This window comes from Nansenia antarctica (genome assembly GCF_963989245.1).
Source record: "Nansenia antarctica genome assembly, chromosome: 6".
In the NCBI taxonomy this organism is placed as follows: Eukaryota; Metazoa; Chordata; class Actinopteri; order Argentiniformes; family Microstomatidae; genus Nansenia; species Nansenia antarctica.
The window spans coordinates 57,123,934-57,137,343 of NC_137676.1; the positions used below are offsets into that span (position 1 = coordinate 57,123,934).

The 13,410-nt window shown below is 42.1% G+C and overlaps 1 long non-coding RNA gene and 1 pseudogene across 2 annotated transcripts; one reads left to right on the plus strand and one right to left on the minus strand.

The window, feature by feature from the left end:
- Positions 1 to 236: 236 nt before the first annotated feature.
- Positions 237 to 10,892, minus strand: LOC308160077. Its single transcript, XR_013937503.1, has 6 exons — positions 10,754 to 10,892; positions 3,790 to 3,928; positions 3,520 to 3,701; positions 1,712 to 1,758; positions 1,257 to 1,481; positions 237 to 1,173 (listed from the first exon to the last, which is right to left on the minus strand). It is a non-coding gene; the product is annotated as an uncharacterized lncRNA (long non-coding RNA).
- Positions 9,843 to 11,474, plus strand: LOC308160075 (ecto-ADP-ribosyltransferase 4-like; annotated as a pseudogene). The gene is made up of 3 exons: positions 9,843 to 9,891; positions 10,368 to 10,462; positions 10,718 to 11,474. The product of its transcript is annotated as an ecto-ADP-ribosyltransferase 4-like (transcript).
- The last annotated feature ends 1,936 nt before the right edge of the window (positions 11,475 to 13,410 follow it).

The following is a 13,410-nucleotide window of genomic DNA, read 5'->3' on the forward strand; positions in this document are numbered from 1 at the left end:
TTTCGTTGTATGGTACCTGTACTATATTAATGACAATAAAGACCATTCATTCATTCATTCATTCATTCATGATTGATGCAAAACACATAAATGTTGACCTGGTGTCATGTGGTAACGGTTTGCAACAGGGTCAAAATGCAACTGGAAAATATGTGTGGTCGGTGTTGACAGACGCAGGTTGACAAAGTGCAGTGAACTTCTTAAGGCAAAGCTTTATTATTGGTTGCTGCAAATAGGTTAAGAGGTGGAAGTGAATTAAGAGAGGCAGTACAGTGTGGTCAGTGTACACAGACACAGGAGAGCAGAGATGTGCTTGTGATGTAAAAGGCTTGAAACCATCCCTTACTGAATCCCTCTCGCTGTGAAATACACAAGAACACGTACAAGAACAGCATGTAGTGCTTAATATACCTACTGTAAGCTGTGCAAAGGCATGCTGATGAACTGTGTAACAACATTTATGTTTATTACAATATATTACTTTACAATACCTTGTTTATTTATATCTGTATATAATATATGTAATCCAGGTTAGGTATATCATTTCATTATGATTAAAGTGAGACTAAAAGACACAATTCTGATGACATACTTTGATCTTCATGCTGTTGAACAGTTGGCAGAGCAGTATAGTATAGTATAGTAGCATCAAATGTAAAACAAACATTTGGGCACATATCAACTAAATTGTTTGCAAGTTTAAACTAAATACAAATAATAATGATAAGGTTACAATACTGATGAAGAATAATCAGAAAAAACTCAAACAGCTCTTTCACTGTCACGACCAGAGGGCGGAACCCAGAAGCAGACAACAGAGAACAGGTAGTACAACAATAATAGTGATTTATTGTAGGGTTGGGGTGTCAGGGGAATCAGATAGGCAGGTAGTCAGACAGGCAGGGGGTCAGGCAGGTAGGCAGGTAGTCAGACAGGCAGGGGGTCAGGCAGGCGGAGTGGTCGGCAGACAGGCAGGGGGTCAGGCAGGCGGAGTGGTCGGTAGACAGGCTGGGGGTCAGGCAGGCGGAGTGGTCGGCAGACAGGCTGGGGTCAGGCAGGCGGAGTGGTCGGCAGACAGGCTGGGGGTCAGGCAGGAGGAATAGTATTAGGCAGGCAGGGGTCAGGCAGGGAGCAGGGTAGTCAGGCAGGCAGGAGGTCGGCAGGCAGGGAATCCTTAACGGGGAACAGGGAGAATAGGGTTAGGCTAGGGTAACGGGTAACGAACTAGAGTGGAGGGAACGAACACTGGAACCAACCATAAATGGCTACGATCTGGCGTTGACTGGAAGCAGGAGCAGAGCTTAAGTAGGAGCCAGTCGCGGTCTTAATCGGCCACACCTGGCACCACTGATAGACGGCTGATGAGCCAGGGGCGGAGCTGTGACATTCACGTCAGTGCAGGTGAGGGATGGAGATAAGGACCGAAAGCATCAGACTGTTCAGATGCAGACATAGGACACATCCGTATTCTCACTTTGCACCTAGAGAGAGAGAGAGAGAGAGAGAGAGAGAGAGAGAGAGAGAGAGAGACTTTAGATATTTCAAACATTTTGTTTGATACACACCTGTTGACCATTTCTAAAGTCAGATAAATGAGATAACGGGAGTGTGTTTTAACTGTAATGTTCAAAGCTGCTGACAACAAATTACCTATAGAATGGATGGATTGGTCATCCATGACTTAATTGAATATCCAAGACTTGTTGCTAACCTGTTTTTTCAGCAGATGACTTTTTTTTTCTTCAGATGAGAGCCAACCTTTAAAAAAGACAAATCTGAATCAATCAGTGTGTGTGTGTGTGTGTGTGTGTGTGTGTGTGTGTGTGTGTGTGCCAGAAGAGTAGGTGCATACATATTGCCTTTAAATGACTAAATAATTAAATTAAGATGATAAAAACCCATCCTTTTAATATTGCCTTTAAATTACAAAATAATTACATTAAGATGATATAATGATTAAAGCACTTTGAGCTGCAACATTTGCAGGAAAAGCGCTATACAAATAAGTTATTATTATTATTATTATACATGTATCTGTTTTAGATGTTCTGCTTTTGTAACAAATACCCCCCAAAACTACTTCAGAACAACAGCATGTGACAAAGGAACATATCTTCTTGGTCTCAATACCTCTGTCAAATGTCAATCAATTGTGTGATCCTTGACTTAGGCAAAGTCAATCCTGTACTTCGCAGGCATGTTTTATAAAAAATTTATTATAACACCTTCCACATCACGACACAGTATGTAACTGATACCGAAAATAACCTGATCCCCACTGGTAAGTATGGTGGAGGTATATACCTGAGGTATTTGTGCCTCAGCACTACAGTACCTGAAGCTGCCCTTCTTGCCATAACATCTATATGTGGTTGCCATATTCCTGACTCTTATGTCTTATATTATAGTATATTATAGTATATTTTATCTAATGGAATGTAGCTAGAGATTTCATTTAACCAATGTGATATTGTAGGAGAGTAATCGGATTTCCAATGGATTGCAATACACTTCTTTGCAGCAATCAAAGCAAGATCAATATATATATTTTTTAATTCATTCCAAGGATCCATATTGATTGTGCCTAAAAGACACAAGCGAGATGATTTTGCAATGTGAATATTTAAACATAATGCTATCGTGTCAATTACAAAGTTCCAAAATGTTAACAACAAATTACATGACCAAAACATATGGTAAAACTCCCCTTTTTGTTTTTTGCAGCGCCAGCACAAAAAGGACATTTCAATTCGTTTTGCAGGTGTATAATAAGTTCTATGCAAAATGTTAAAAAGAAGGAGTTTGTGCCTCATATTGTAAGAACATTTATGAACTTTAAGACAAAAGAAAGACCAGTCCTCTTTACTTATATCCATGTCTAAATCCTTTTCCCATTTACACCTCGTAGCATCTGTACTTGTAGACAAGCATTCAAGCAGAGATAAATAAACTTGAGAAATACATTTAGAACTTTGAACCTCCTTATTGATAAGGTCTTCTATTTTGGAGGGCTTGGGTTCTTCAAGAGTGCCTTGAGTTGTCTGTATCATATGGCGGATTTGAAAAAATCGAAATAAATGTGTGGAAGATAAATTATATTTTGACTTTAACAAACGTCGAATTCTGACGTGAGATCGCATCCAAACGTCGAATTCCGACGTGACATTTGCATCCAAACGTCGAATTCCGACGTGACATTGGGGTAGCTCGTTCTGATAGCGCAGGGGTGCGCCTGTTATGTCCCTATTTAAAATACAAATAAATAAATAAACAAGAATGTGTCCCCCAACATTCCCCTCCACCACAGAGAGACTAAACTGTCCTTCTGAAAGAGACTACACTGACATCCTCCATCCCAGACAGACTACAATGACCACCATCACAGTGTGACATGGGAGAGTTACTCCATATGAGAGTGGAGAAACCTATTCTTCAGGTAGCATGTGTTCCTGATGTTGTGGACTACTCTTTTATCAACAATTTCACAGTATTGCCCATTGGTGGCAGTTGACTTCATACCTATCCCAACAAGTTGGCGTGGTTCCCAAACACATTTATGATGTAGGAACAGGAGGGTGTCAGTGATGGCTGAGGGTGCAAGAGAAGCTTTGCTCCCTCCTTGTACTCTTCACAGCCTGTCAGGGGATCTTCTCTGTGGAGTGGCAGGAACACGGTCCCTTCAAACAGGAGCTGTGGATTCTCTGAAAATAAAAGACATCAAGTATTAAGGTAGGCTATAGATTCCCATCAATATTTTTTATACAAGGTCTTTCAGTAAGACTATTTTACCTGACATGGTAGCCCATATGCCTGTGATTTTCACCGGTTGCCTGTGGTTCCTGTCTTCACCAAGTAGGGTTGGGTTGAGTTGAGTTGGGTTGGGGTTGTCTTCACAAATGACCCAACTCTGATAGTCTTTATATCAAATCTGAGAATGAAATTCAGTATGCTAATTATAAAAGGGGTATGCTATTGATAATATGAATGAATGAATGAATGAATGAATGAATGGTCTTTATTGTCATTAATATAGTACTGGTTTACATAAATTAAGGCTATGTACACTATCCACTATACTATACTGTACAAATAAAACACTGTGCTGTACTCTATGCTATGCTATACCTATTCTAACATTTCCTATTCTCGGCAACCTTATGTACCCTAGGGTTGTCATATTGCACATAGTGTTATTGCACATTCATTTAAAGTGTCGCAGTTTGCAGGCTTGAAATGTACATATCATTGTAGCATGATATGCTAAATGTAGCATATCATTTAGATTGTTTTTAATTTATTGTTTTAGATAATTCATTATTTTAAAATATTATTTTCTTTAGATAAACAACTAAAATTAAAAATCTAAATTAGATGCTATTGATACTGCATAGAAACACATTGATATAATATACTTGTATGTTTCAGGGGACAATGTTGCACTCTGATATTTAGTGTGTCTCTGTTGCGCCCTTCTACTCCGAGTCACCAGAGGGCGTAACACCCCCTATCAATTGTTTTAAGCTCAATTGTAATTGAGCTTGAGTTACAAGACTTCCTCACATACCGGTATGTTCGTAACACATGCGTAGTGACAATGGCTCAAATAATTACTGGAGACCGAGGGGGGAAAATATTAGTTCTGGATAATTTTAGGTACCACAAACACCGCACAAATTTACAGAATATTCGGTGGCGGTGTTGGAGAGAAGACTGCCGGACAGTTCTGGTTACAAACATCTTTGATGTAGAGGGGGTCAATCCCAACATAGAAGTTCGGGAGGTCTACGAACATGTGCATGCCCCCGATACACAAATGGTGAACAATGCGCAATTTCGCCAAGTGATTACTGGAGAGGTGGTGAGAGAACCCACAGTACCAATCAAACGCATTTACAATGTTGAGTGCGTAGGTCTACAGCGGGGCCGTCCCATCCAGCGTGGAGGTCGGGGGCGACCTCCTCAAAGATTCTCCTCAGTTAGGTCTGTTATGGCCAGAGCCAGAGCTGCAGTAATCCCTCCCATCCCAGCTACCGTTGATGATGTAAGGATCGACGGTCAATGGGCTGAGACATGGGCCAGAGACCACTTCCTCCTGCACCAAGACAGTGAGTGGGGCATAGCAGTGTTTTCCACAGAGGACAACCTGAGACAGCTGCGACACTGCAGGACATTATACATGGATGCTACATTCAAGTCGTGCCCACGCCCATACAACCAAGTATTTACTATACTCGGGGACATTCATGGCTTCGTTGTCCCCCTTGTACATGTCCTCATGGAGCAACGTACAATTGGACACTACCGACAAGTGTTCCAGTGTGTCAAAACGTCAGTCAGGAGAATCACCCACCACAGTTGGCGTCCGCGTAAAGTCATCTGTGACTTTGAGCAAGCGCTGAAAACTGCTCTTGAAACGGAGTTGCCACAAGCCAGAATCGGAGGATGCTACTTCCATTTCAACCAAGCCTTGTGGAAGAGGGTACAGGCACTTGGATTGGCTGGTCCATTCCGTCATGACCATCCACTGGCAGCAGTCATCCGCAAGGTTTGTTGTGTTCTGTCTGCACTGCTGTCTGTCCTGTGTTGTTTTGTTTGCATTGCATTTAGAAATGCTCTTACTGTAACGCCAAATCAAATTCCTATATGTGTATGCTTAATGTGTATGCATAAATGGCAATAAACGTTATCTCATCTCTCATCTCATCTCATCTCATCTCATCTCATCTCAAGGTGATGGCCTTAGGACACCTGCCTCTGCCTCTGGTCCAGATCAATTTTGATCTTCTCCTCAACCACAGAAACACCAGGCGTGCCCTGAGGAACCACCCTGAGTTACAAGACTTCCTCGCGTATGTTCGTAACACATATGTCCATCCTGGAGCGGCCTTCCCACCAGCGATGTGGAATGTGTTCGAAAGAAACATGGAGCAAAGGACCAATAACCAAGTTGAATGTAAGTGTAACAATGACAGATCTGAACAAAAAATATATAATTTCATCTAATAACTAAATCTGAAGTATTAAGTTAATTATTTTATATTGTTAATATAATATTGTCTGCTAATTATGGGTTAATTCATTCTTATCCTATCACCTCTGGGCCTGTGCGTATATCGAGTATAGGTTTAACTATGAGCCGAAACAAAAATTAACGAAACATCAAACACAGCAGAGGACAGGAGGGCTCTTTAAACAGGTGGACGAGTTGCCACGTACAGGCGCGCTAATGATGATGGACATAACATCAGTCCAATCATGGGCGGGCACCGTGATTGAGAAAGGATTAAGGCGCGCTAATGATGATGGACGTAACATCAGTCCAATCATGGGCGGGCACCGTGATTGAGAAAGGATTAAGAAAGGATTTAAAATTGTGAAAGGAGGAGACACAGAGGGGAAAATGTTCAATGTCAAAATGTTCATGCCAAACTAATAACATTTAGGGCCTGATTTACTAAGATCCCAAATAACGAATACTAATTGAAGTTCACACACAGGGGAAGTTGAGATACACTTGTTTTCGGCTATACTTCAAATAAGGCCCGCTATCTTCTACATTGGAAAGATCAACAATCCTCACTGCACACCGTTAGTAGATCAGCTTGCAGATGTAGAACCAGTTTGCACATTAATAGGCCATTAATAGGCTAATAAGTTATAATTCTGTATTTTTGTTCTAGCTTATCATCGTACTCTGAACGATGCTGTCCAAGTGCGCCATCCTTCACTTTGGAAATTCCTTCGGCACCTGAAGGATCAGCAAACGCTTGCAGAGGATAAGCTGGGGATGGCAGACAGAGGCCACGCTCCCCCAACAAGGAGACGGAAGTGGAGGGAGTTGGAGGCCCGTCTACTGAGGCTGAAAGGACAGTACATGCAGGGCCTCAGACATCTGGCTTCGTACTGGAGGGCTGTCAGCCGTAGCGTCCGTATGGGCTAGATTTCCAAATTTATTTTGATAGCACTTTGGCCTATGTTGTTGTTATTATTATTGTTATTGGCCTAATTGTGTTATTGTTATTATTATTATTATTATTATTGTTATTGTTATTATTATGTTATTGTTATTGTTATTGGCCTAAATATTGTTATTGTTATTATGTTTGTTGCTGTTTGTTGCTGTACCTGACTACTAAAACACTAGAGTGAAAGAGACTACATCTCTGTATGCCAGGATCCCCCGAGGATTTGATGTGTGAAAGAGGATGTGTCACACTCTATGTGCTACGGAAACTGGCTAGTTACTTAGGGATTATATTATGGGATATGTGACACTGTAACCTAGAGACACACTGCGCTGTTACGTGACGTCCTGCCAATGGGATCTACAGTATTGTCTCATAGGTTGGCATTTTGATGCTTGGTCTTGGAAACAAACACCATGTTTGCACAAACATAGTTTTTTTGTTGTTGTTGTTGGTTGCAATAAAAGCCTATATTTTGGATTGGTATCTCTACTGTATTTATTTGATTCCGTTTGACCAAAATATAGAAAAAATATTTCTTTAATCCATGCATACAATTGCAAATGTTGGGCCGCTATACCCACACGTTTAGCTGTGTTGCTCATTCCACAAATGCATGATCCTTACAAGTCATACCTCGTTGTAAAAGTGACTAATCAGGCTTTCTCCATGATCTCCATGATCACAATAGCATGCTGAACACTCTAAAAATTGAATGGAGTCTCAGTCATGTACCGTTAACGAGATATAATACGAAAAGCATATTTTTCAATGTCGCTCAAAACCGCACAGCAGGCCCGTCGCTTATGGACGAATATCTCAGGGTCACAATGGGTTATAATTCCAAACTAAATTTCTCCATGATCACAATAGCATGCTAAACAAACTGAACTTTGAATGGAGTCATAGTCATGTACCGTTAACGAGATATAATACGAAAAGCATATTTTTCAATGTCGCTCAAAACCGCACAGCAGGGTTTTCGATTTCGAAGACGTCACTCACTGTGCTACGGAAACTGGCTAGTTACTTAGGGATTATATTATGGGATATGTGACACTGTAACCTAGAGACACACTGCGCTGTTACGTGACGTCCTGCCAATGGGATGTACAGTATTGTCTCATAGGTTGGCATTTTGATGCTTGGTCTTGGAAACAAACACCATGTTTGCACAAACATAGTTTTTTGTTGTTGTTGTTGTTGGTTGCAATAAAAGCCTATATTTTGGATTGATATCTCTACTGTATTTATTTGATTTCGTTTGACAAAAATATAGAAAAAATATTTAATAATGTGTATATATATATATATATATATATATATATATCACTGGTGTTCTTTTAGGAATATAAGATGTTCAATTCCATCTCGAAAATGATCTATCTAGGGAGTTATATAAAATGCTGAGACAATACTATGACATTCATTGTGTTCTTCATTATTTCCAAGTCATCTTAAGTAGGGTTGGGTATCGTTTGGGTTTTATCCGGTACCGGTACCTAACCGATACTTTAAAAACGGTACCGGTACCAAAACGGTACTTAATTCGGTACTTTTGATTTTTTAAAATGACATATATATATATATATATAATAATAACACGGTCGACAACATTAAACAGCTTTTCACTTTTTTATTGCTGAGGCACAATATTATTAGTTAAATATACACTCAAATTAAAATAAATGAAAATAAAACTCCTGCTGACTGAGGCACAATATACATATATATATATATATATATATATAATATTACAGTTAAATATACACTCAAATAACAAATAAAACTCCCACCTCAGCAATTATTTTGCAAAAAGATCAGCATATTTGCCTTCTCTGGCAAAATACGACACCTCTCTTGACTTTTTTATTGTCATTTTGACTTTTTTTTTGTTTTGACATAATTGTCTAATGGCACAGATTTATAAACATAAAGTAAACAAATATTGTTTTCACGTCACTTTACCTGAAACTGAACGACACAGCGCGGAGCGAATTCCCTGGTAAAACTTTTCTCTCCCCCCGCTGTCAACGGGAGTCGTCAACCAGGAAGCGGTGCTGAGAGAGCAAGACACGAATCTACCGGCATTTGACTGCCGCTGGACTGAGGAACACCATAGGCACAGCACATCGCCATAATAGCGATAAAGTGCGAAGGATTTTAAGCATTTTGAGCACTTCGCGTTGTTTTCGTCGAGTCGGGTGAAATGCAGCCACACTTTAGAACGCTGCTTCATTAGGGCCTTCGGCATTCTCGGTGACCTCGTAGCTAGGCTAGCTAGCGAAATTCGATAATATTATTATGATTATGATGATGATAATAATAATAATAATAATAATACAATAATACAATCACTAACTATATTACTACACTTACTATAAACTCACTCTTCTTAAGTTCTCAACACAACTGCTCACCTCACTACCACGACACGCACTGATTGGAAATTTAACAGGCGATGTCACGTCACGACTCAAGTCACGTGTGGTTGACTGTTGCATGACACCGGACACAAAAGTACCGAAATGAGGTACCGAAATCTCCTTTGCGATTCGGTACGGGTACATACCGAATGTAAAGTAACCGGTACCTACCGGTACCGATTTTCGGTACCCAACCCTAATCTTAAGACCCCAACAAAAAAACAAAAAAACAAAAAAAAGAGTCAAACTCTCATGCAGTACCACATAACGACACATGGGGTCGCTTGACACAACGGCAGGCGGGGAACATAGGACCCTTTTTCGGAAGCGGGGAACATAGAACCCTTTTTCGGAAGCGGGGAACATAGAACCCTTTTTCGGAAGTGGGGAACCGGGGAACATAGGACCCGGGGAACATAGGACCCGGGGAACATAGGCATGCTCCCGATACAAGACAAGCTGCCGTGACCCGGCCTGAACCGAGAACGGACAGAGATCTGGTGAGGAAACACACACGTAGACAGACAGACAGACAGACAGACACACACACCCACACACACACACCCACACACATACACATACACATAGCGGATGACCTCATGTCCTCTCATTCTTTTTCAATGATCGTTGTGGATTTAAATATTCCATTAGTTCAGTAATTGTCACATTTTAACATTGATTCGGTTAAATCATTTCATTAATCTTCTAGGAAATTACATATCATGACTTCCAACAATACAATTATAGGCCTACAGCACATCATACTATATGCCCATATGAGATCATTCTTATCGCTCCTGTCTGTTTGCTACAGAAACGAGCACACAGATCAAACACACAGATCACGGTTGCCTCACAGATCAAGGTTCACCCAAGGTTAGGTTACCCAGGTTCCCCTTATCGAGGTGAATTAGCAATTATTATCTTTAGAACCACAGTCTCTTTACAACTGTCAAACTCCTATTATTATTTCCAGAGGTGCTTTGCTGTCAACCTGCACTGATGATGGAATACCTGAAAGGAGTGCTGTTGCTCTTGGTAACCGTAATCGCCGTGGCCACCACAGAGGACGTAGGTATCCCTATCTGAGCTAAACTTCATAGTCATCTCAAGACCACCTGCAAAGTTGTACGACTGCAATGTTTACTGCCTCTAGCAAGGCCTATTAGCTTATATATTTATATTTTGCAATTGAAAAGAAAAGACGAATAGAAGTATACATTCTTGTCTGCTCCAGTGGTTGAACAAAAACATAATAAATTAAAAAAGCAGCTGTCCTCTGCACTGCAGCGCCTGAATGATTCTAACTGTAGGTGTCCTATGCAGCTGGACCTGGAGACCAGCTCGGTGGATGACCAGTACCTGACGTGCCGCGACTGGATGATGCAGAACATCACTGTAGGCAACTTGCTGGACAGGGAGAAAATGGCCGACGGCTCCTTTGCTGCCGCCTGGGACCAGGCCATACGTTCCTGCAACGCGACCATCACCAACCTGACCACTCTCCATGTGACGGCGCTGGCCCTCTACACTGGCCGCAACCAAACCTTCGCCGGCATCTTTGACCAGGACACCCACTACCTGGGCCCCGACGCCCACGCCTACTGCCAGTACTTCCAGTCCAAGTCCCTCCACTTCCTGCTTACGGACGCGCTGCGCATCCTGAGGAGGCGGGAGGAGGCGGGAGGAGGCGGAGGGTAAGCACTGCCTTCTGGTGCACGCCAGGAGCGGGCACGCCGACCTGAGGGCGGAGTTGGGGGCGCGGGTACGCGTGGGCAGCTTCCTCCTGGCCTCCGCGCGGCGCTACAGCAGTTTAATGGACATGACCATCAGGACGTGCCACGGGGTCGTGCTGCCCCCCCTCCTCTCACGCTACTGCGGCTCCTCCTCGGCCCTCAGAGTGCTGGTGCCGCCCTACGAGGTGTTCCGGGTGGTGGTGGTGAAGAAGGGCCAGAGGCACGTCTACCTGGAGTCTATCGGCACCCAGAGCAACCTGCACTGTGCTATGAGGGGCGACACATGAGCGGAGAGAGGTTTGGAGATGCTGTGTGAGCTGCTGTGTGTGCAAATCACTTTGGTGAAACCGGTGCACGAATAAAGTTTCTTTGCATAACTGATTGGTCAGATTGAATCATTGATTGAGAGAGAGAGAGAGAGAGAGAGAGAGAGATCAGCTGTGTCTTCACATACTATAGAGCCCCTCTGCTGTGGAATAGTCTGCCAACCCTGTCAGTCATAAGAGCTCTACCTCACCTGTAAGTATCTCATATTATGTACTTAAACTGTATATCCGTTATACACAGATAGTATAATATAATAATGCAGTATGCATCCTGAAACAAATGTTCCACCACTAGATGGAGCAAGGACGTAGCTGAGGTAAAGGAAGGGGGGTGGGAGCGATCTGTTTCTGATCTCTGAGCGATCTGATCTCCTTCAGCACAATCTGCTTTTACAATATGTAAACACAGCTGCCTTAACTGTATTACAGCCAGCATGCAGGTATTACAGGAGATTCACAATGGGGAAAGGGAAAACAGGGAACACATACTGTGTACTTGCCATCTTGTTCAGCAGTTTGGCACCAAAGCAAGTACAGTGAATACTAAATAGAGGCGATAGACTATACTTTACGTACCATTTTTGCATTTAGTACAAGGATATGCATATTTTTTTCTGTTTTCAGCCATTGACTGCAGCTAAGCTAATGGATATTTAAGATCCCTATTGGGAGAATAAGGATCACGAGGAAGGAAACATCTTTCTGGTGTTAGGTTAGGCAGCCCTGACAATGACTTCCTGTTTTTCTCTTTCATGCAGGGGGGGGGGGGGGGGGGGGGGGGTAGGGAGAGAGAGAGGGAGAGGGAGAGAGACCAACCAACTGCCACTCTCCTACTGATACACTCAGTGCTACTTTGTCACTATGGTACCTGTCTCTATCCATCATTATCATTGCTGGAGTTAATGATTATCTGTGTGTGTGTGTGTGTGTGTGTGTGTGTGTGTGTGTGCGCACGTGCCTGTGTGTGTGAGAAAAACAGCTTTTTTCCTTCTGCTTTTTAATCCTGCTTTTTAATCCTAACCCTAATTGTTTTACTAAAACAAAAAAAACGGAAGACTGTGATGTAAGACGAACTGTGGAAGCATGTGAAACAGTCCACAGCGTTGTTTCTCAGGGTGTCTATTCTGAGTTCATAACGAGGGGAAATACCCAGGCGCTTGACTAACTGTCTGTCCTTGCTTTAGACTCTTCTGTGGTTTCAGTCGGTGACTGTGTCTAGCTGCGCCTGCAAACTCTTTTCTACTGTGAGATCAAAGACACAGTCAACTTTGCTCCTCACTAATAACAGTAAATCTTAATTCTGAGAAAGCATCTGAGTTCTGTACATTTAAGGGTATTTATTTGACATCAAAGTTTAGCACTGTTTAACAGTAAAGATTACGGGGTGCTTGATGGCGTAGCCACTAGGCGTCAGCCATCTAATCGCAGGGTCCCCGGTACAATTCAGGCCGTCGACATATCCTACATGTCATCCCTCCTCTCTCTCACCATCCTTCCTGTCAATCTCTACTCTCTCTCTCCCATTGAAGCAGAAATGCCCATAAAGATTACATTATACAGGAAGTCATATACAGATAACCCTCAGTCCCAGCTGCTGGATGCAGCATTATGACAGTATTATAATAAGATATGATTAACTGACAACGGTTGGCAGGTGTTTCTGCACGGGCCAATGGCAGGGAAGTCCCCCTAAAGGGTCCCGCCCTCTCAGATACTGTATGTTCATACTGGACTTCACCCACAATAATAATGAATGCAAACTACTGGAAATTACCAATAAAACTGTTCCAGAACACGTTCACATTTACTGTAACAAAGCTTCCAATTGAATATATTCCAACATACATAAGCTATAAACAAAAAATAAAATATTATTAAAATAAAAAACCTACATCCTCAGAAAACTCCCTCATGAAGTGACAAAATCCCCCTGGTCGCCAAGACAATGTAACTTGAG